General features: G+C 46.8%; 2 long non-coding RNA genes across 2 annotated transcripts in view; one reads left to right on the forward strand and one right to left on the reverse strand.

Moving 5' to 3' along the window:
* LOC137426049 (uncharacterized) overlaps window positions 1-24,566 on the reverse strand; it is an 85,956-nt gene that overhangs the window by 27,353 nt on the left and 34,037 nt on the right. The gene's annotated exons all lie outside the window — the stretch shown is intronic.
* LOC144891681 (uncharacterized) lies at window positions 19,158-24,502 on the forward strand. Its single transcript, XR_013623023.1, has 2 exons — window positions 19,158-21,208; window positions 21,239-24,502. It is a non-coding gene; the product is annotated as an uncharacterized LOC144891681 (long non-coding RNA).

Genomic DNA, 24,566 nt, shown 5'->3' on the forward strand with positions numbered 1-24,566 from the left:
TACTTGAAACTTGCCAGGTATATTGCTGGGGACCCGAGGATGTGCCTTTTCAAGGTTTCATATTAATCGGAGAAGTAGTTACCGAGCTATGTCCAAAAAACGATTCAACCAATCAGAGAGCAGCGAGCTATCACGTGTGCCGAACGTGGCGAACAGACTCTGCCTCGGACGGCACATTTGAGAGCGTATTCATTTATTTCACGTTGGAAAACAATGTTGCCGTTAAACTATGTTTTAAAACTAATTAAAACTAATTTGCGATTCATCGTAACTGCGATTTGCGACCTTCCGGACAGTGAAGACTTCACTTCCGGCAGCCAATCACAGAACGCTTTGTTGCGTAGGCGTGGCCGATGTGAGAGCGAGCCGAGCCGAGCGCGTGCGCCATTACGGTTCGTAATTCGATTTCTTCCGGAGAAAATAATAATTTCTCGATTTCTTATGCGCATTATTTCTCCCAATTCAGTCAGAGCGAAGGGCGGAAGCGAAGAGCGTTGTTTTTTTTGTTTACGGGCGTACGGGCGTACGGGCGGGGTAGAGCGTACGGGTAGCGTTTTTTTTTTTTTTTTGGCAAGGAACGGGCACCCACGTACGGGCATGCCCTAGTGTAATAAGTTCTTGATGTTGAGGCGTTTGTCGGGGTAAGATATATGATTGTGGATCTACCTGGAGATTCGAGTGTTAAGTAGTGAGGGATTAAAGGTAACGCCCCTGTGAGTCTCACCTAGTAGTCAAACCTTTGTCCATTATGGCACTGCAAACCACATAAACATTAGTTAGGTCCTTAGCGCAACATTAAATAATTCCTTTCCCTGACAATGACTTCGGAACAAATGGACAGGAAACCAGGCCAAAAACACCGCCACAATTGGCCGCCACCGTTTACACCTCCAAGGCCTACAAACCTCGCCTGGCACGTGTTATAACACAAGGACCGCGGGGTCGGGGATGGGAGAGTGGAGCGATGCCGCAGAGGGCGTGACCTGGGCGAGCCGGCGAGTTGGTAGGCTATTATTGGCTGAGGAGTGCGCCAATGTGACGTCATCGGCGAGAGATATTATCGACGGTCGGACGCCATTTTAGGGCAGCAGTTGGCACTCAGTAGTCGGCAGTTGGCAGTTGGCACTCAGTAGTCGGCAGTTGGCAGTTGGCACTCAGTAGTCGGCAGTTGGCAGTTGGCACTCAGCAGTTGGCACTCAGTAGTCGGCAGTTGGCAGTTGGCACTAGCAGTTGGCACTGAACAGTTGGCACTGAACAGTTGGCATTTGGCTGCCAGCACTCCCGCAGAGAGTCGAGTCGAGTGGAGTTCAAAGGAGTCCTTCCTGTCCCTGGTCAAGTGGAGTTCGTTTGCTTTGTGCAGCCCTGCGTTGGACCGTTGGAGCAAGGGAGCTCGTGGTGTGGGTGTGCCGTTGAACCGACGAGGCCTGGTGGCGCTTGGAGGCGGACGGAGAGGGCCGCGGGGCCGTGTTACGCTGAAGATGAAAGGAGCCAGATAAGCCCGATCTCCGCGTTTACACTTTACATGACAAGACGTGTTATTTTCGTATTAATCTCCCTCGTATCGTGTTTGATATCTGTTGTGTGTGGGATCCCAATTTAGGCTTATTAGAGTTATTAGTATTACCGGCACGGGCTTTTTCACTGTCTTTACTTTTCATTAATAAATCCTTGTATTATTTTCTGTATATATCTGAACGCAGTTTCCTGGGTGTTTGATTTTAGTAGATAAGGCGGCGGGGGGGGAGCTTCGCTGTGTCCGCCATTCCGCGCGTTTAACTTTAAGTGTTTGATTTGGAATCCGCTATTGAGTTCTCGCCTCGGGAGTTAAAGCCTCGCAATTGGCCATCCGCAACTGTGGTATTAATCGCGGTTGCGTGACAATATATATACAGACTTGGCATTTAATATGGATTGTTTTTTTTTTCTTGACTTGGGTTTACTTTCTTAACTCAGTATATCAATCTGGTGAGTTTCTTTTACACTTTGGTGATTTATTTGTTAAAAGAACCATGTCACTGATTGTCTGTCGCAGCAAGAAGTCAACAACAGGATTATATCACAGGTGGCATGGCAAAATGTACGGACAGGTGCATTTGATGATTGGCTTCACAGTCGGGTATACAAGGGTTGTTGCGTTCTGTATTAGTGGAAAACAACTGCTGCACGTCTCCAAAAGTTATTGCCGCTTCCTCTGGAGATGGTCCGTCAACTCGACAATGCTGTTTGTCATGGAGTGGTGGCTTTACGAAATTAAGGCATGAAACAGCGTGCTATTGCTCGGCAGTATGGCATCACTCAACGTCAGGTGTCAAAGATCCTGAAACGAATTGCTCAGAGGGGTGTCCCTACTCCAATACTGAGGCCAGGACGTCCCTGCAGAACCACAAGGAGGGATGATCGCCAGCTGCACCGGTTAGTCTGCAATGGCCGTACCAAGTCAGCTAATCGGCTTCGGGCTGAGTGGCAGCAACTGACAAATGTGCCTGTATCCAGAAGGCGAGTCAACCAACGACTGGTTCAAGCAGGCTATCGTGCCAGGCGTCCCCTGAGGAAGCCATGCCTGACCAGACAACACAGCCAGCGCCGATTGCAGTGGGCCAGAGAGCACCGTCGATGGCAGCCAGGACACTGGAATCACGTGACCTTCAGTGACGAGTCTAGATTTCTGGTCTAACGTCAAGATGGATGCGCCCGAGTGCGCAGACAAGTGCATGAAGCCCACAACGAAGATTGTATAGTGCCAAGAGTCCAAGCTGGAGGTGGTGGGGTGACCGTTTGGGCTGCTTTTCATGCAGGGGGCAACACTGACTTGGTTGTTCCGAATGGACACCTGAACCAGTTCAAGTACAGGGTCATTCTGGAAGAAACATTGCTTCCATTTGCTCGTGCAGCCTTTCGAGGAAACTTTGTCTTCCAAGATGACAATGCACGGCCTCATTCTGCTCGCATGATCCAACACTTTCTTGCTGACCGTGGTGTCGAGCATATGGAGTGGCCTGCCATGTCCCCAGATATGAATGTGATAGAGAACTTGTGGGCAGAATTAACGCGTCAAATCGACCACTTGGACCAGCAGCCGACCTCTGTGCGTGAATTGCAGCAGGCTATTGTCACTGCATTGCAAGCGATTCCTGTCCAAACCTTGGCAAATCTCGTGAACAGCATGCCTCGACGTGTACGTGCTCTCCTGAATGCTCGTGGCGGTTACACGAAGTACTGAACTGTAATTTTACTGTCTGTAATCCCAGTCGTAATTTAACTTTTGTTTTTGTTAAAAAAATTTTTTGGCTAATGTGCAAAATAAAGAGATACTTCTGGAAAACGCACAGAAGTTTAACACAGTACTGTCCGTGAATTGAGTTCGATATCAGTTTACATCACTTTCAAGGATCAATTTATTTGCTTCGAAATGTCAAATGTGGTTTTTGTTTCTTTTAAAGGTCACATTAACAAAATCTAGAATAATTTCAACATAATTCCAATGAACTTTTGGTTCTAAGTCATCTTGAAAAGTAAGTTCAGCCCCACAAAAAAAATATTCCATATTAAATGCCAAGTCTGTATGTATGTATATATATATATATATATATATATATATATATATATATATATATATATATATATATATATATATATATATATATATATATACAGGGGGCTGCAAAAGTAGGTATACACTAATGAAAAACAAAACGTGCGCACAAAACGTATTTTATTGATTATACAAGCATATCAATAATAACATATCAATAATAAACATATCAATAATAAACATATTAATCCCTCAAATGTTCAAACTGTTTGCCCCCGGCATTCACACACTCCACTAGTCGAGTGTGGACACCCATGCACACTCTGGCACAAAGGTCTTTATCAGCATCAATTTCCTGGCAAGCCTCCCGTATGAACTGAATCATGGCATCAACAGAACGTGGCTTGCATGCGAAAACCCTGTCTTTTACACATCCCAAGAAAAAGAAGTCCATCGGGGTGAGATCCGGCGAACGTGGTGGCCAGTCAACGGCTCCCCGACGTCCAATCCACCTGTTGGGAAATTCTTTGTCAAGTAGCGCACGCACAGTGAGTGCGAAGTGCGGTGGCGCCCCATCCTGCTGAAAGTAGAAGTCGTCCTGCTGCTGTTGTTCGCGTACCTGTGGTATGATTGTATCCGTCAGCATGTTCAGATACACGTGTTGATCGACAGTCCTGTGCAGAATGATAGGTCCAACGACACCTTTGCAGGACAGGCCAGCCCACACTGTCACCCCAGTTTGATTGAGCTATTGCTCAATCGTGACTTTAGGGTTTTCAGTTGCGTAGTACACACAATTGTTCCGATTAACGGCACCCCATAGCTTAAAGTTTGCTTCATCGAACCTACTTTTGCACTGTATACCTACTTTTGCAGCCCCCTGTATATATTGTTACGGAAACGGAGAGGGCTTCCCTCGTTGCCCTGCGGAGATTAACCCGCCGTTCCTTCTACTAACCACTCTCCGTTCCTGGTCATCCCAACGCTCCCTCCCGCCCGCAGCGCCGCCAGGGTATTCGGGCCAGAAAGTCGGAATGGCCTTCCCGGGACCTGAGTGCAACGCTCGGTCGTGAGACAGGGAAGAGACGGCCGTTCGAGCTACGGTTTTAGGTTACCGAGCGGGTTTAGTAACCCGTAGTTTGAACCATTAACAAACTACACCCGATTATAACGTTGGCCAAATCGCGCTATGCTAAATCAATGATGGAAAGGACACAACGACTGGGAAAGATGAAACGACGCAAGGGGGTACAGTTCTCAAGACCTCCGGAGGAGGGTGTAATTACAGTGGTGGAGAAAAGGGGTAGATTACAAGGCAGAGTGAGGTAAAGACACAGAAGAGATGGGCACTTAAATACAGTCTTATTAATTCCCAGACAGACCACGGACAAACGGACAAGGCAGACTCACACAGGGATTGATGGCAGGAATGGACAGGTAGGTCGATGGCACAAGGTGCACCTTGGCTCGGGGACAGGATAAAGCACGGTCCAAAGATGCAGGGAGGTCTCACAGCGCTCGGAGGGTACGTCTTCCTTGCTTCAAGCTCAGCGCGCATCTGACGTCACCTCTCTCTCACTGCGCATGCTCAACGGGGAGTGACACGCCCTCGGCTGGTTGGTTCCGCCCCAACTGGGGCCGGTCCGCCGCTTCCATTGGTTGCGGGGGTTACCGGGCTCCGCCCTTGACGAGGAGCCGACAGGGAGCCATGTCCTGCCCCTGTTGGGTAACCCCGTCGAGCACATGACCGATGGCGGCTCGTTGGGAAGGCCTGGTGCCCTCCCACCACTCCTACCAACCAAGCCGGAGTGAGGACGCGCACTCCATGTGCTCGTTGTTGTTGTTGTTGTTGTTGTTGCTGCTGAAGAGAACTGTGAGGAAGAGCTGCGGGGAGGTATTGGGAGGTCCTAAACTTCCTAACGGTGCCAGACAATCACATTCTGGTGCAACGAAGGGTCAGAATTAATGGAAACGAATCCTTAACTGACATAGACTAAGAATAACTAGCAAGATGTCCTATAGTTGTCTACATGAGATGCGGTGGACCTGGATGCGACATTTAATGGGGGAAATAGGGGGAGGTCGGGTCTACAGAGTGTTGTTTATAGAAAATGGGACTAGGGAATGGGGGATTGGCGAGAGTTGGGAAGTATTGAGGAAATAGGGGAATATTTACAAGCGGATATGGATGGATGCAAATCCCATATCCGCAACAATATATATACATATACTCATATATATATATACAGTCACGTGAAAAAGTCAGTACACCCCAAGTAAAGTTTTGACTTTTTCAACATATTTCAACATACAGCTATTTGATCTTCATTTCAACAATATTGATAGATAAAGGTGATATAATGTAACAAATATCATGAAACATTTACATTTTGTAGTCCATTGTATAATTTAAATAAACATAAATGCAAATTTCGCATGTGGAAAAAGTAAGTATACCCTTGGCTCTAATAGGTGGTATTGCCCCCTTTGGCAGAAACAGCCTCAAGTAGGCGTTTCTTATAACTGTCTACCAGCCTCTGACATCGACTGGGAGAAATTTTTGCCCACTCCTCCATGCAGAATTCTTTCAGCTGTGCGATGTTTGAGGGGTTTCTTGCATGCACAGCTCGTTTTAAATCCCCCCACAACATCTCGATCGGATTTAGATCCGGGCTTTGACTTGGCCATTCCGGAACCCTCCATCCATTTCTTTCTTTTCAGCCATTCCTTGGTGGATTTACTGGTATGTTTAGGGTCATTGTCATGTTGCAAGGTGCACCTTCGGTTGAGCTTCAACTTTCCGACAGATGGCCTCACATTATCCTCAAGCACCCTCTGGTACAATGAAGAATTCATGGTAGATTTTATGATGTTGAGCTACCCAGGCCCTGATGCAGCAAATCTGCCCCAAACCATAATATTTCCACCACCATGCTTTACAGTTGGTATCAGGTACTTGTGGTCAAATGCTGTCTTTGGTTTTTGCCAAACATGTCTTCCAGTACTGAGGCCTAATAGCTCTACCTTTGACTCATCTCTCCAGAGCACATTGTTCCAGAAGTGCTGGTCTTTGCCTAGATGTTCATTGGCAAACTTTAGTCTTGCCCTGATGTTCTTTCTGGACAGCAAAGGTTTCCTCCTTAGTCCGTGGACTGAGTAGGGTTTACATGCACCCCCCCCCCCCACAACTTAACTTCCCGGGTATGTCCATGTACCCCCCACCCTAGGGGTTAGGAAAAACCATGTTAACAGAAAAAAACTCATTCCCTCATAGTTTGACCTCTGGTGACCTCATTAGTGATCTCATTTGCATATAACACACATCATTGTAAAGAGTGTCCCAGGACAAACATTTTGAGGGGTCATATGCAACCATAGGATGACTAGGTAAAAAGTTATGGCCATTTGAATTTCGGCTACCCCTAATTTTCGGAAATCACTGACACAGGGGGGGTAACATCAAAATATGCGTGGGAGGTACCTTGGGAATGAGTTTTTTTTCTGTTAACATGGTTTTTCCTAACCCCTAGGGTGGGGGGTACATGGACATACCCGGGAAGTTAAGTTGTGGGGGGGGTGCATGTAAACCCGACTCAGCCCACGGACTACCTGGCACACCTCCCATGTAGATCAAATTTGTGCAGCCTCTTTCTAATGGTAGACTCGTGCACTTTGACATCAACAGTGGCAACAGCTACCTGTAGGTCCCGTGATGACATTCTGGGGTTCTTAGAGACTTCCTTCAGCATCTTGCGGTCTGCTCTCGGGCTGAACTTGCTGAGGCGGCCTGGCCTGAACAAGTTGGCAGTTGTTTGGAATCTTCTCCACTTGTAGATGATCTTCCGGACAGTCGAATGATTGATTTCAAATTGTTTGGAGATCTTTTTAAATCCCTTCCCAGACTCATAGGCATCTATAACCTTATTTCTGAAGGCCTCAGAGAGCTCTTTTGATCTCTGCATGGTGACGCCGCACACTTCAACAACAAAGAGCAACCCAAACTAAATGTCTGAGGTTTAAAGAAGACAGGTTCCTCCAAGATCCTCTCCAATGATGTTCTAATCATTTGCACCTGAGCTGGTGCACCGGATTCTAATTTTAGGTGTTTGAAGTAGTGATTAATGTAGGGGTGTACTTACTTTTTGCACATGCGAAATTTGCATTTATGTTTATTTAAATTATACAATGGATGACAAAATGAAAATGTTTCATGATATTTGTTATATTATATCACCTTTATCTATCAATATTGTCGAAATGAAGATCAAATAGCTGTATGTTGAAATATGTTGAAAACGTCAAAACTTTACATGGGGTGTACTTACTTTTCCACGTGACTGTATGTATATATATAATAAATAAATAAATAAATAAATAAATAAATAAATAAATAAATAAATAAATAAATAAATATATATATATATATATATATATATATATTGTAACGATTTTGAGAAGTGTGTAACGAATTTGAGAAGTGTGTAACGAATTTGAGAAGTGTAACAATTTTGGAGGAAGTGTAACGAAGTGGAAACGTTACAATGTGAACGTTACAAACGTACGGTACCACCCTGTAATGTAAATAATGGTCGCAGTCAGCGTCCTAGTTAAATTGCATGAAAAGTACACGCAGGCCACGATATATCTTTTAAATAGTGTATTTCCTTATTCCATGTAGGCTAAGTATGTGTTTTCCCACTAGATTGACTTTGCATTGTATCAAACAAAATAAGCGTAGGCCCTTCCAATTTCCCCAAAACCTCCCTTCCGTTTGCCTTCCGCATTTTGGTCGGTTTTTCTCTTCAACCACCATTGGCCACGAGGTAAGGTTGGAGAAGAAAGGCGTGTCTCCACCTCGTCAGAAGAGGGAAGGAGTGAACCGGCCCTAACAGCCAATCAACACCGCGGTGATCGACCCGGTAGGCGTGCCCTCGGAGCCGGCGGCTTGATTTCGGCCGAGGTGATAAAAGCGACTGTAAGGGACTGCTTTGCGAGATGACTGGAGATGAGCTGGAGATGACCCTGGGAGAGGAGCAAAGAGGCTGCACCAAAGAGAGGCGGTGAGATGCGAAACGCTCCAAGCCAAAGAGGAGAGGTACTCGGCAAGGAAACCAGCTTTGGAGAGACGCGCTGAAAGGAGAGAGACGGCCCCACCCCAAGAAAAGGAGCAGGTGTGCCGAACCAGCGAGTGGCGTCTCCCGCAGTGGATACGCGACGGAGGGTTTCCCGCCAAAACCGCGAGGAATTGCGAACGGCGGCCTCCCGACCTTGCCTCCATCTCAAGCCTTACCTGCCTGCATTATCCCCTGTGTAAGTGTGAACGTCCTGTCCTGCTCGTTTGTCTTGGGGCTAAGTAAAAATGAATAGTGTAAGTTAAGGATTCGCTGTGTCACTGTTTCTTCCATCCTTTGCTTGTGTGTGTATAATAAATCTGTTCTTCCTCCGTATTCTTCTTCTTCTTTTTCATTCTCTTGCGATCGCTTTAGAGATTTCCCGATTGAATATCCGTGGGGCGATCTGGTCAACGTCGGGTGAAATCGGGTTTTAATCGGGGAGTAACTGTTCGGACGCGGTTAAATACACCACCGCTCGGTCAATATAACATCTAAAAGCCGCGTCTGTAACAATTGGTAGTCAGGAGGTGGGATTCGAACCTGGGACTAAATTTATTTAGCCCAAATTGTGGACACCAATTGTGTTAGTACAGTAACAATTGGTGTCGAGGAGTGGAATTCGGACCTGGGACTAAATTTGTTAGGCCCAAATTTTGGAACACCAATTGTACTATTAGAGTAACAATTGGTGTCTGGGAGTGGGATTCGGGTCCCGAACCAAATTTTTAAAACATCTAGAAAAAAATTTTTGGTCAAAATTACGAGCTGCCGAAATTTATTTTGTTTTATAAAGCAAAACCCGAATTTTGAGATCGCGCCATGGACAATCAAGGCGATCGGATGTCGGTGGGAGAAATAGACAGGGTGGAATCGACCCAGGACCTCGGGGAAATGTATATGGAGGATAGGGAGGAGGAGAAAAATAGCAATGTGGTTGCGGAGGTTTCAGACGCACAGAATGGCGCCCTCGCGCACGTGGTTGAGGGGGCCACGGTCGCGGAACCAATGAGCGCGGCCCAAATGCAAGCCTTCATGGCCCAATTCATGGTGGAAATGCAGAAAAAAAACGACAGTATAGTACAAATGCAGGCGTCCCTCAACCTGCAGAGTGAGCAAAGGAGGGCTGATAGTGAAAAAATGGAAAGCAGAATTATGGGGCAAATGGGGGTAATGAGGGACGAAGCGAGGGGTACCGGTGAGAAGTTAGACAATAATTTTGAGGGGTTAGACAACGGGATAAAAGAGGTAAAGAATGGGTTAACGGGGGTAGAAAACAGAATGGCCGCTCAAGAGAATCAAATGGAAGGGATGCAAAAGGGGTTAGAGGGGGTAGAAAACAGAATGGCCGCTCAAGAGAATCAAATGGAAGGGATGCAAAAGGGGTTAGAGGGGGTAGAAAATAGAATGGCTGCCCAGGAGAATCAGATAGAGGGAGTGAAAAATGGGTTAATGGGGTTAGAAAATAGGATGGAAGACAAATTGCGGGAAATAGGGGAACAATCGGCCAGGGAAATCAAACAAATGGGAGAGCAGATAGAGGAGGTGAAAATCGGGGTAGAAACCAAACTGGATGCTCAGAGGGATGAATTGGGACAGATGAGGGTGGCATCTACAAAAGAGAGGGAGGAAATACGACGAGGGGTGAGTGAGGAGGTCTCGGGGCTACGCGAGGAGGTAAAGCGAGGCGAAAAGCGTATAGAGAAAGAAGTGAGGAATAATACGGCTAAGTTACAAGGGGGAATAGAAGATCTGACGGAGGAGGTGGAACAGCTGACAGAGGGACAAACGAAATTAGTGGAGCAGGTTCAAAGGAACACTGCAGTACTCGGAGGGTTAAAGGCGACACAAAAAGAAATTAAAAACGAATTAATAGCGACGCAGAGGCAATGTCAGATGGTACGGGAGGAACTGACAATGAGGGTGGAGGAGGTGACAGAGATAATGGAGACAAAGGACCGGCAGGTGAGGATGCACATAGAGACGGTCACGGTAGCCTTAGAGGACGAACTTGAGGGGACGCACCGAGAAATAAAAGAGGTTAAACAAAAATTAGAGGAAGTGGGAGAAGAGGTGAGTGAAATTAAGAAGGGACGAACAGAAACTAAAAGAGAAATCCAGGAGGAGGTGATGGAATGTGTACAAGGTCTGTGTTCAAATCATGATGTGATGCTCACTGACCAAATAAAAAGTTTGCAGGTGGCAAAGGAGGTGCGGGGACGAGGTGCCAAGGTGAGTGGCAATGTATATGATGTGAGGAAAGCTTCAGTCGGCTTGGGGATTGGATTGGATCCGGGTGTTCGTGAGAGGCCGTTGGTGAGGTGTGCGACAGGTCTGGTGTGCGAAAAAAGAGGTGTGCGAGAATGTCCGACCATGGGGTGTGTGAGGAAAAAGTGCACGCCGAGGAGTGAGTGTGCCGTCAGGAGTGAGCCGGTCGTAGCGCGTGTGCGAGGGAGCACAGGGAAGCGCGGTGTGGTGAGTGTTACGGAGGAAGTAACGAAAAAGTGTGCGCGAGAGGATGCGCGAGAAAGGTGTGTAACGGACGGGTGCATGAGGAAAGAGTGTGCCGTCGAGAGTAAGGGTGAGTGCGCTGTCAAGAGTGGAGGTGAGAGTAGTGAGAGTGAAACGGAGCGTGAGTTGGTTGTGACAGGTGAGCGAGGATGTACACCTGGGATGGAAGGATGCACACCTGGAATGGTAGAGCGTGAGTGGGAATGCACGCTGGAGTTGGTGGTGAGGCACGTGGTTGGGTGTGCGAATGAGGGCACACCTGTGATTGTCACAGAGGAGGTGACCGAGGAGGGGGCGCGAAGCGGTGTATTGGTGAGGTGTGCGAGCAACGAATGTGTGCCAAAGTGTTCGGTGGTCAGGTGTGTGACCAAGGCTGTGAGTGGAATGGGTGTACCTGGGTGTGTAAGGAAAGGTACGAGGAGCATGGGCACAGCTGGATGTGTGAGCAAGGAACGGGCTGCGGGGTGTAAGCGTCCAGGTGAAGCATCGACGTTAGACGGGGTAGAGTTTAGAACGACTTATAGCCGAATCGGGCCCTCGGTGCGTGCTGGGCCTCGCTTTGAACGGCCGCGGCCGGGCTCCACTAGGCGGAGCGGGCGGCTGGATAGGAAGGGTCGCTATGGCGACCACGTTTTGTTGAGACGTGCCGGCAGGTCGAGATCGGGACATTGGATGGCTCCACGCCGAGGTGATGCGTGGGATCTCGGCCCGGGTAAGCCCCCGCCCCTGCCCCGAATGCGGGACGCATCCAGCCGCCAGCACAAAAGAATCCGCGTTCAGTGCTCGGCTGTACGAAGCCGGGCTGTAGATGTGAATTGGCGCACCGAGAGGATGTAATAAGTAGACGGGTGATGGTGATAGTGATAGTGATTTAAAACGAAATTTAGAAAAGTGAATAGAATTGGCAGTAAATGGAAAATTTTTGAATTGTTGGATTTGGACGAGCGAAATTGGTAGTGAGAGACCCCCGATGTGGTGGGATGGCAAATCCACCATCCTTCCCATGTGGGGGCAAAGGAGCAATAGCTTATGGGGTGTATGGCAGTGAAAACTAGCCCGGGTGGGTTAGGTTATATTGATAGGGCCCTAGCGAAGATGACATTAGGTGACGTTAAGGTTAGTTAGTGACTGATACCTGTAGTGGGGACGCAGGTAGATTAGTATGGATGATAATGACGTGGAAGCGCAATAGTTTAAAGGGACGACTGGGAAGCGCAAGTTTCAGAGGGGAGTAGTTAGCTGAGATGATGCCGTGTGTGTGAGGATTGAACAGGTGTGATTGAACAGGTGTGATTGAACAGGTGTGATTGCACAGGTGTGCAACTGAACAGGTGTGTGGAGCAGTGTATGAGGGAGTAGTGGTGATTGTGTGTTGTGTTGACCAACTGGTCCAGGAAGAGGAGGAGGGTGCAGGTGGCACCAGGTAGGATTGCACAGGTGTGCAACGACAGGTGAATGAAAGACAGGTGTATGGAATAAATGGTCTGGAGGATTGAAATGGATGGTCGTGGAGTGAGAATGGTGGAAATTGTGGAGTGGAGTGGATGGTGCGAAGGTGTGAATGGGGGAAGGATGGACCCCCATCGCGGATACCCGGGGCGGGTAGTGTAAGTGTTAGGTAGAGGGTACAGGTAAATTGTGGTTGGATATTGGCATCTGTGGTGCGGGTGACAGAATGGTATGTGGATGGGTGCGTTGGTGTTGTGGAAATGGCTGGGCGTGTAGCCTGTTAGTGTGAGTAGTTGGTTTGGGCACTCCACCACTGTGAGGATGTCGGCCAGGTGAGGCTGCAGGTGGGCTCTGGGAGCCGGTAGTAGTTGTTGTGGATGGGGCCCGAGGATCCGGAGGACGGACCCGGGTAGCCCAGTGCCAGAGGGCACCATGGGATGACAGAGCCAGGAGAGGGGCTGTCCCCAGGTAGTTAGGTTAGGGTGAGGAGCTAGGTAAGCTCGGGTGGCAACTACAGTGGTGGAGGTGTGCAGGTGGGTAGACCTGTTGGGAGAGGTACACGTCGCAGCCCAGAAATTGTGCTAGAGCACCGGGAGATGAATCGGGGGAGTGAGACCCCAAATTGAGGAGCACCACAGTTTGGCCAATGGGAATTGGTTATTAGAACCCATAGTGTAAGTTGGCCAATGGATTGGCAGGGAAAGACCCCGGGTAGTGTAAAGTGTGTTAAAGTCATTTAGAGGATAGTTAGGATGAAGGATCTCCTTGCACCATCTGCATCCACTCACCTGAGGTGACAGGTACTCCACACCATGCCATGTTTTGATTATTTTCTATGATGCAAATGTTTGGATTGTGAGACGCATCATGACGTGGGTGTGACATTGTGCGTAATTCCATCTCTCCCTCCTTAGGAGGATTGATGATGAATTGGTGATGGCAAATTTTGAAGTAAAGGGATTGTGGAGACGAATTTGGTATAGGGGAAATATGGGGAAGACGTGACAGTAGTGACGAATTTGTAAATGTGTAGATTTTTGTACATATGGGGTGAGAACAAGGGTAAGGTAGGTGACAGGGGGGTGACGTACGGTAGGGACGAGCTTTCTCACTTCGGCCTCCGTACGCATTTCACCTTGCATTGCCTTATTGACGTGTACCCTTGTGACCTTACCCCTCGCTCAATTGTCTTTCTCTTGTCTCCCACATGACCTGTGCGCCATTGGGTGCCGAGGGGAGCGTGCGTGAGGTGGCCATTGTGCGCCCGAGATTCCCAGAACCAGCATGCATTGCGTTGATGTACCACTTTATGGACCGCTGTTCTGCGGCCAAGTACCACTTGATGGACCCCAGGTTCTGGGGCAGGGCACCTCTGTTGGAAACCGGCCATAGTGGCCAGGGAATCTTGCTTGCGGACCTCGGTAAGGTGGCACCTATGCCAGACAGGTGGACCACCCTTGGTTGGCCCCTGAGGCCCTAAATAAAAATGGACACAAGTTGTGCTTTTTATTATTTCCAACTAGGCCGCATGAAGCCAGAAGACGTCGGAAAGAACACCGGCCCAGCAGAGAAAGAGAAGACCACCACCAGTTGTTTTGTTGTGTTTATTATGAGCCATGGTGACTGCGCACTGGATGGTGCTTTTGGCTGCTTTGTGGTGCTTTGTGGTGTTTGGTGCTTTTGGGTGCTTTGGTGGTATTGGTACTGGTGCATCGATGCAATGCGTGCTGTCTCCTCCCTCCCAACAGGAATTTCTTTCTCTTGTTCCCTAAAAAGAAAAGAAAAAAAAAAACAAAAACACAGGTCCTGGGTTGCGTTGTAAATAAGAAATCACGTCATTGTAAATAATGCTCCCCACCGTAAATGTATAGTTTGAGAACAATCCCGTAATTCGGTTAGCTGTGGGCTTGAGTCTGTTAGACAGGATGCAATGCAATAGGGGGACATACTTATTTGTGTTTTAAAATTGTCACACTCAGGGTCAGGTTAATTGTAGAGGGAATTACACCTACGTGTCACACTAAGTTAAAGTTTAATAGGCCCGAGTGTCAAGTTGTAGATTTGTTATTGCCTAAAGTTCAGTTATAGACGTTGGTTGCTAATGTGTTATGATTTAAATGTTGTTTAAAAATGCTATTTTCATAAAGTTAATAAAGGGTTTTTGCTTCGTTTTAGTTTTGGATGAGGAAAGGCTCGCTGAGGTCATGCTGGACAATTGTATACGTGTGCTTTTTTCGAGGCTAGATAAGGCCGGTCGTAAAACCACGCCCACATGCGCGTGATTTTGCGTAACGCTAGTAGAATGTTTAGAGTGCAGACATAAACCTATCGTTAACCATATATATTTTGTATTAATCACAGCGACGCATGACTCTGTATAAACATGCTTTGAATTACTCATGTAAACAAACCCATAAAATATATGGGTTTGTTTGGCCAAGCATGCACTCTTCTCTTTGTGAGTTACATTTCTGTTTTCTCGGAGCCCAGAGAAACATTTGGTCCGAATGATAAGGAAGGGCTGACTCCCCCGAATGACAGCGGATAACGGTGGGAGGGACTCTCGCCAGTCGCTTTGTTCTCTCGGAGATTTTCTGATAATCGTATTCATATATAAGTGAATGAGAATCAATGTGTTTCCAGGAAGGCTTGACTTGGCATGCTCTTGCTGTAGCTTGCTGTAGATGTCTTGTCTCCTCCGGATCTGTATAAGTTGGTTTTAATAAAAAGCTGCGTCATTTTTCAGGCTATTTGTGGACTTCTTCACCAAACGAAGAGCTGATTCTTCACAGATGGTACCAGGAGTGGGGTGTCAACAGACGCGGAGGACGGGAAGCGGAACCCGGGCGACAGGAGGAAGGCTGCCCGAGGCCGGGACGCTGGCACTCTAATTTGATTAAGGTGAGCAATTGTTTTATACCAGAGGGCTATCTTTCCAAATTTGTACCTTGCTTCCTCGAACGGATTTCAGTCCGCTTCCCTGTCATCCGCGCTGCCTGCACTCGAACAGAAATTGTAAGTAAAGGCTCATTTTAGGCCTCAGAATGACGTGGCTTTGTTAAAGCCAGGATAAACAAGTAAGGATACCAGTAAGGACTTAACAGTAAGCTTAAAGTTACAGTTAGCACCAGGAGGGGAAAGTGAGGTCGGACAGCCGTAAAGGTTGAGCCAGGCCGAGAACTTTCCAGGAAGGAACAGCCCAGAGACAAGATGGGGTATGCCATTGCATGCCAGGGAACGAAGGGCTGTGGCTAACTTAAGAGGGCCATAAAAAACATGGCCAGTAAAAGGATTTGCGCAGGATATCGGTGAAGATAACGTTCGGTACAAGGGAAAGGGGAAAATGAGGTCGGACAGCCATATAGGTTGAAGCCAGGTGGCCAAGATTTTTCCAGGAAGGAACAGCCCAGAGACAAGATGGGGTATGCCATTGCATGCCAGGGAACGAAGGGCTGTGGCTAACTTTAGAGGGCCATAGGAACATGGCCAGGAAAAGGAAAACGCGCAGTAGGTAGGCTTGACAAGTAAGTAAGCAGTTAAGCAAGTAAATCAGCGATTGATGCCGCTGGACCAGATGCCAGACCAAGACCCCCCAACCCCCCCAAGACCTGAGCTCAGTCCCGGGGCTCTAGGCAACACCCCCCACCCCCCCAAGACCTGAGCTCAGTCCCGGGGCTCTAGGCAACACCCCAACACCCCGCCCTGCCTTCCCTTTTTTCACCTCAACCCACCCCCGTCCAACCCGTCCCAAAAATCCTTTTCCTTGAATGAGAGACGTAACATGAATGAGCAAAGATTGTTTGGGAGTGGCTGGAGAAAGGCATGATTTGAGTCGATCTGAGTTTCGCGCGAAGTCTGGGAGACTTCTATGAGTATATGAATGAGGAATGAATGTATATTGGGATGTTAATTGACGTGTGTATCTGGCCAATGTATTTGTCTGTCATCTGTTTGGGAGTTGTTTGGGAAGCGAATTGATATAAATCGGGTCAGGAAAGCACTCGGAGTGCCCTTGTCGACCTACTGTTGATATGAAGCAGTTTCTTGGAGATGGTTGCAGGATGGGCTGTTTTTTTTCTTTCGAGCGGCAGTCGGACGGAGATTTGGAATTTGTTGAACTAAATTCAGAATTCGAATCAATATGTGTGTTTTACTTGAATTGAAGAGTTCATTCAATGGCAGATATTGTGCGTTCGGGCAGGAGCCGAGCGAGCCGCGAGTCACGGGTGTGCTGTATGAGATTTGCTTAGAGTGCCGGCGATAACTCGCCCACTCTCAGAGGAGGATGTGTGCCCAAATGCATTGTGGGTCATTTCGACTTTGCTGGATGTCGGACGTTCATGTCAGTATCTTGTCAGAATCTTCTTCTTCATGTCATGTCCTTCATCCTTCATCTTCTTATCCTTCATCTTCATGTCAGAATTAGACATGAGTCATGAGCCATGTCAGAATAGTGGGCACCTGCGACATACATGCCATGCAATGTCACAAAAGGAATACGTTATTTAAAATGGATTTATATAAGGGGAAGAAACGATTTCCAAACTAAATTCGATTTCTAGAATGATTTTCTAAACGCTAAAATAAACGATTTCAAGACAGAGTAATTAATTTCCGGTGACAAGTTCCAACAGGAAGTCTTGTTCATACAGTAACAGTAAGTGAGGTACAGTGCGGAGTGGCGGCTGGAAGATGCATCGAAGGATTTGTGTTGATCGATGCGCCGGACAAAGGGTTTGCTGGCGAGCGATGCTGGTAAGGTTAAGTTATTAAAATTCAATAATTTGAGCAGAAATGTCACGTTTTCAACAGAACGCTTATCCGAGGAAAGAGGAATATCGAGGTTTCAACTGTCGGTATGTGGTGTGGCTGGTGCCAAGGTGTGCGGTGGTCAGGTGTGTAACGAAGCCATTTGTCCAGTGTCAGGAGTGGGATGGGAGCGGAATGAGTGTACTTGGGAGGATATTGTTCCAGGTACAAGACAAGATGCTCTTGCAATGACGGGGGGCAAGGAGACACCTAGATGTGCGAATAAGGTACGTCGAATGGTTGTCGGAGGTTGTGGTTTCATTGCTGCCTGTTCTGTGGAGTTATATTTCTGAGGCATGGATTTCAAGGAGGAAGTGTGTGCCCCGAGAAGATTGTGGGTCGCAGATTGGGCACTCTGGGTGGACACGGGGGTTGCAGTTGTGTGGGCGCGAGGAGGTTTGTTGATGAAGCGTTGTGCGAACGAGGAGGGATGTGCGAAAGGTGCACTAGGTAGCAAGGGTGCTGCATTGTAAAGCACGCCTCGTACGGACGTTCCTGGGCGGATTGTGACGGTTGTTGGATTCGTAGAAGTTAGCATTATGCTATGTAGAGCCACATTAATGGTCATTTGTCCATTGTCGCCGGACTTGCATTACTTGTGGGATAATAAAGCGCTGGTTACCCCAATTTGAAGTTTGACCTTTCGAAGTTTATTTGACCTTTGTTCGAGATATGTAAGGGTAAGAGGTCAGAGGCAATTCACTAACCTTGGAAGAACGACAGGCGGAGTCAGTCTACAGGGTGTTGCTTTAACGACAGGATATAGAACTTAAATCTGGAGAGAATATCGGGACATATATTGTTGGATAAAACTGAAATCATGTACGTAGTTAATGAACAGAGAATATCGAGTTCTGTTTGTCGTTGTAATTGTCGTTGAGGTCCCGATTCAGGGGTCTCAAGAAATAAACAGACTTCCGGTGCCGACCGGAAGCGTCAGGTACAGTACGCTTGAGTTTAATTTAACCGGGCCGAGCACAGTGACGTGCGTGATCGAGCAATGGGGATAGTCATGGTCAGTGAAATGCAGTGAAATGCAGTGAACATGCCCGATTTGGCTTTGCGAGGCTCCGGATAGAAATTGGCATTTCGATGCTGTGGATTATATTGTGCCTGCCCGGAAAGGTGATGTCCTGTGCTGGGGCTGGCGACATGCCTCTGTTATTTGTCTGTCTGTCGGTCTGATTGTAAGTCTTTGGTACTGGGAGGGCTAATTGAGTGCTTAGGCGTCATTGTTCCATGGAGGTAGGAGCTGTGAGTCACAAAATGTAAACGGGAACTTTGTGTAACTTTGCACCGGATCCACAAACAGAGAGATGGACAGGACAACAATGGAGTTTATATGGACGGGTTTGGGGCAGGTTCAATCTGACGATTACAGAGGGCTTTGTTCTGTTCACGAAACATGTAAAATTCATGGAGTTGAAGTGGTTTGCAAGAAGGCAGCAGAGTCAGTACTGGGATGTGCAGTGTGATTGATTGGAGGTAATAAGGATTTGTGTTGATTTCCTGATTTGAGTTCATCTGGAAACAAAGACAGATGGGATTAATGTGTATATCAGGAACATTTTGGAAAAGAAATATGGATATATGACATTACTAAAATATAACCAAGCAATTGAGAGTTCTTGGGTTAATGGGATATAAATAAATGCATCTACAAGTTGATGGTTTATAAAAATTTAGTTCTGGATGATACTTAAACGATGAACAATGTTGGCAATATACAAAGAATGTGACTTGTTTTTTGGGGGGAAAACATGTGGTTTAAAATTGGTTGGCTAAGTTTTAAAGATGGAGATGTTTCGCAGAACTCTTATGATTATTTATATGAGTGGTGGACTATTCCATAGCGAAGCATTTTTCAGTTTATTGAAAGTTGGATTTTGTAAAATAATGGTTTAATATAACCACAGTAGAAAATAATATACAGATTTGGGACATTTTGTAAACTTTCGAATAATGAGAAGATTCATAAAATTCATAAAAGGTGGATACTGGGAAACCATCGATGTTGGGGGCAAAGTTATGAGTGGTTTTGGGCAAACGAAGATTAATTTAGATTTATCATAGTTAAGTTCGAGGAAGTTGATTTGAAGCCAGAATTTTATTTGGATGCCAGAAAGGAGAAAGGAGATGCTGAAAGCCAGAAAGGAGATGCTGTTGTCTACTCTGAATGACAGGTGGCGGTATCCAGGGCGCTGAGGAGTTTGTTCACGTTGTAAAGTTTGTTTATTTAGTTTGTTTATTGTAGAGAAGAGTGCTTTTGGGATTCCGGAGCCAGAGTGGATAATTTGAGAGTAGTAGGTGGTCCTTGTGGGCTTGGGAGTGAACTGATTTGGGTTTAATAGGCACAAGCTGGTCTAAACAGGGTGAGGAGAATGGTGTGATTGATGATGTCAAAGGAGGCGTTGAGGTGAGGAGGATGAAAATGTTGAGGTTGCCGGCGCCAGAGGAGAGAAAAGGTCGCTGGTGATTTTGAGGAGAGCAGTTTCAGTACTGTGGCTGGAGCAGAATCCGGATTGGGATGTTTCATACAGGTTATTGGCAGAGTGGTGATGTTTGAGTTGAGTGGCCACAGCACGTTCCAAAACTTTTGACAGAAAGGGTAGGTTGGAGATGGGTCTGAAGTTATTTAGGGTGTCAGGGTTTAGTCCAGGGTTTTTCCAGAATGGGGGTGAAGTTTCACGAGTTTTTGGGGAAATCGGTATGTGAAGCTGGATTAAGTTGGAACTGCTTGATGAGCCATGGAGATGGATTGGGTTTTGTTGTTGGTTGTCTGGGAGTTCGGTTGTTGCATTGCCAAAGGTTTCTGTGTGGTGGACACACTCGTTGGCTGTTGTCTTGTGTGACGTGGATGGAGATGTATGTGGCTGCGTGTGGCTGCCTGGAGTCGGGAAGACGGCTACAGTGGTTGATATTGGTTGTGGATCGTCCGGGGTGCTTCGATTTGCATAGGGGGTGAAGATTGGGATATTACATTATTTTAAGTAAGTATTGGCACGAGTAATTACATAAGTAATTATGAGTTATTATGAGTATTAGTTATGAGTAAGTGATTATTACCTTCGCAAAAGCGGAAGGTTATGTTTTGATCGCTGTGTATTTGTATGTGTGTGTGTGTGTGTATGTGTATGTTATTCGCATAACTCAAAAAGTATTCAACCAATTCGCATGAAATTTGGTGGGATGATAGGTTATTATCCGGGAACCATTTGATTAGATTTTGGAATCGATCGGGTCAAAGGTCAAGGTCAAGGTCATGAAAAGGTCATGGATGTGATTACAATATCAAACTTTTGGCGGGATAGAATGGTTTAATTTGAAACAAATCTTCCCGCATGACAACGTAGGTGTGGCTTTGCTACACAGATCTTGTAGTCTTTTATTTTGGCAACAAAAGTAGCTGCGGCGAAGGTATGCGCTCTACCGAGTGCCCGTTCTAGTTTTAGTAAAGTTACATGTTTCGCTGTGTTGTGGATCTGGGGACAAGCTAGTTTGATGGGTACCCTGGGGTCTTCGGCGTGTCTATGTGTTTGGCTGTCTGTTACACCGGACTCTTGAATGGGTTTTCATGAGACGAATTTCAGACATAACAGTGAGAATCTATTTTGAGCGAATCACAGTGGGTGAGGAAAACATTGTGTGTGACCAGACACCAGAACTGACCAGAATTGAAATTGGAAGTAGACCAGGTTATTTCTATTATTTGTTTATTCGTGAAAATAAATAAATAATAGGGGGAGGTTAATGGAGGTTAATGGAGGTTAATGGTGGTTTGTTTGTGTTAATGGAGGTCAATGGTGGTTTGTTTGTGTTAATGGAGGTTAATGGTGGTTTGTTTGTGTTAATTCTAGTTGAAACTCTAGCTGAAGTAATTTTCGTTTATTTTTATTATTTTATTGATTTTTATGATTTTGATTGATTTGAGATTTGAGATGATTGATTTTTATTATTTTATAATTTTATTTTATTGATGTTGGAAACAGGTAATGGGATGCTGAGAGAAGGATTGAATTTAATTTGAATTGGACTGGATTAAATGGGATTAAATTTAAAAATTGAATATTGGATAAAATTGGATCCACTTGAAAAAAGTGGATTAGGAAATTGGAGAAAAGGTGTTCTATGAAACTATGAATTGAATGAATTGAATCTATGAATTGGAGACCTGTAGACCAGGCGTTCCCAGGAGACTTGTGGACCAGGTGTTCCACCAGAGGAAAAAGACCAGGTGCTCGTAAAACACTTCACCCGCAAGAACGCCTTGGAACCAAGGTGGAAGGGACCAGTCCAGGTGTTGCTGACTACACCAACGGCAGTCTTTTGCGAGGGCAAGACTTCGTGGATCCACGCCACGCACTGTAAGTTGGCCATACAAGCACCAGACACTACACCACAGCAACCACAGTAAGGATGGGCCTAATCATAGGTACAATACTATTGATAGCGACAGCAGCTAGGGGAAACTCCGATTCCAATAGATGCGAAAACGAAACCCGACACCTCACCGTAACATGGGGACAGAGAGTATCACTACCATGTTTCGAACAGAAAGCCCTGCACACAAATTGGGTGAACATAAATTGGCTAGCACTGTCGGCAGGGCCTGGACGCGTTGGCATGGTACTACAAAAGCAACGAGAGTTCCGGGAAGACGGGCAAGCTAGCATTAAGACCTTGGCCCAACCAGGATACCAATGGGGAACCCCTGATTTTAAGCTACAAACACGCACACGCCTAGGGAAAGACATGACCATGCAGGTCCGGTGCAGCGTCTGGACCCCTGGCGCGGCCGGTGGCGAAAAGAACTACATACCATGCATCAAATACATACTCACGCCACAACCCCAGAATAAGGCCCCAAAGAAGGGTGAAAACACATATTGGAAAGTGGCCAGGGAGGTGGCAACAATTCAAAATAGGACACACTGCTGGTCGTGCATGCGCTTTCCCCAAGCAGGCACCACAGGAATACACATGATAGTGCTACCTCTGTCCCTCAATGACCTCTGCTCACAACCTATCGATTCCCCATGTTTAGTCACCACGCTGGAAAGAGAAGGGGTTGACAACGGCAAGAGTTGCAATCGACAATTTAATTATCGCCCGTCAATGATTGCCCATGTGGCCGAGAGGCCTGCCCCCGTCTGGGTCAAACCACAGAAAGGGAGGGTCTGCCTCCAGGGTTCCGGCCACTTGCGTATGGGAGAATCAGAATGCGCCTACACTCTCCCCGGGAAGCTGGGACAAGGGAGCTCGGGGATTACATTACGAATAGTACTGCAAGATAAACACAACCACAACATAACGGCTATAACATTCTCTAGGGGGGTTAGTAGGATTAATGGGGTGGTAAAGGGACTCCAGTGCTTATCCACCCACCTGGTCCCACCCCATGGGACAATGTTTATATGCGGCGACAAGGCTTACCCCTATTTACCAAATAATTGGGGGGGCACATGTTATCTGGGTTCAGTTCTTCCTGACGTTGAGATACTGGATGAGCTAGACCCAAAGTCCTTGGACAGGCGTTATAAGAGGTCAGTCATGAACGAAGATGGAACCACTAAACTACACGGGAGCCTATGGGAAAAGGTGTTTGGTTTCTTCTTCCCAGGAGCGGGCACAGTCATGGATAGTTTCCGGATAGACAAATTGGCTTTGGCCCTAGAAAAGGTGGCAAACGACACCGCTACGGCTCATGACATACTATTGGACACGGTAATTCACATGCGTACAATGGTGATGCAGAATCGGGTGGCTTTGGACATGCTCCTGGCAGAGAAAGGAGGGGTATGCGGAATTATAGAGGGAAAATGTTGCACTTACATACCCGATCCATCTGAAGGAGTGTCAGCCGCAATAGTGAGACTAAGGGAAACTAGCCACGCCCTGACGATCGATCGGATCGCGCGCGAAGATTCTTATACATTTAGCTGGCTCACTGACTGGTTCCAGGGATGGACGGGCACCATAGTGAAGTGGTTATTGACCGCACTGGCTGTGATAATCGGGGTAGTAATTTGGGGGGCACTAATGAAATCTCTAGTCCTCCTCTGTATGAGAAAGTATTTTACAGGATGGAAAGTGAAGAAGCCGCCGACAACGACTATGGCTCTGACCACAGAGGCCATCGACCTGAACGGGTCCTTCAACAAGGCAGTTGCGACCAACGCTCCAGAAAATTGCATTGAATTTTGTAATGACTGTGATACTTGTGCGGATCCCATGTGGGAACTGGCTGCTGCCTGTAACGGTGTATGTGATGACTGTGATACTTGTGCTATAAACCCCTTGCGTGTACTGGCTAACGCTGCTTATGTATTACAAGCTGACAGCTGCACGCCCCCTTCCGACCCAACTATGGATCTGATTGCGACACTGGGTCTGGCGATCGAGGGACCCGACGAGGATATCCTAGACCCGCAAGCCGACCAGGCGCCCAAGGGAGACTTTGACATAAAGGAAGTTCCTCTCTTTGCTCCATATGTATTAAGTTCAAATGCTTCAAGTGAATCGGATTTTTACGCTCTGTACCCTGACCAGGAAATTGAGACACAAGATACTGACAATATTATGTATTCCCCAGAACAGCAGCACGTGAGGGACCTCATGGGCATGATCGTTGATTAACTTCGAAGATCTGCAAGGACTGAGTCTGCAAAGGGTGGGGGGAGCAAGTTCCGCAGGGGAGGTGATGGGCCCTCTGGCGGAGCAGAACCTCATCTGGACCAGACACCTTCGTTGTGGATCCGAAACGTTAATGGACTTTCATGTTCTGAGCCCTCAGGCTCCGAGCACGCACCACACGACACGTTCGCCAAATGCACGGGCGAGGCGCTTTGGGCGCACGATATGCCCTTGGGAGATACCCGCATTACACAATTATTTTTCAATAAAGCCCGATGTGGCACGTTGTCTCTTAAGATACTTTGTCTCGACGAGACAAGAGGAAGGAATGTCAAGTTGTAGATTTGTTATTGCCTAAAGTTCAGTTATAGACGTTGGTTGCTAATGTGTTATGATTTAAATGTTGTTTAAAAATGCTATTTTCATAAAGTTAATAAAGGGTTTTTGCTTCGTTTTAGTTTTGGATGAGGAAAGGCTCGCTGAGGTCATGCTGGACAATTGTATACGTGTGCTTTTTTCGA

Source organism: Myxine glutinosa, chromosome 4 (assembly GCF_964187855.1).
Source record: "Myxine glutinosa chromosome 4, kmMyxGlut1.1, whole genome shotgun sequence".
In the NCBI taxonomy this organism is placed as follows: domain Eukaryota; kingdom Metazoa; phylum Chordata; class Myxini; order Myxiniformes; family Myxinidae; genus Myxine; species Myxine glutinosa.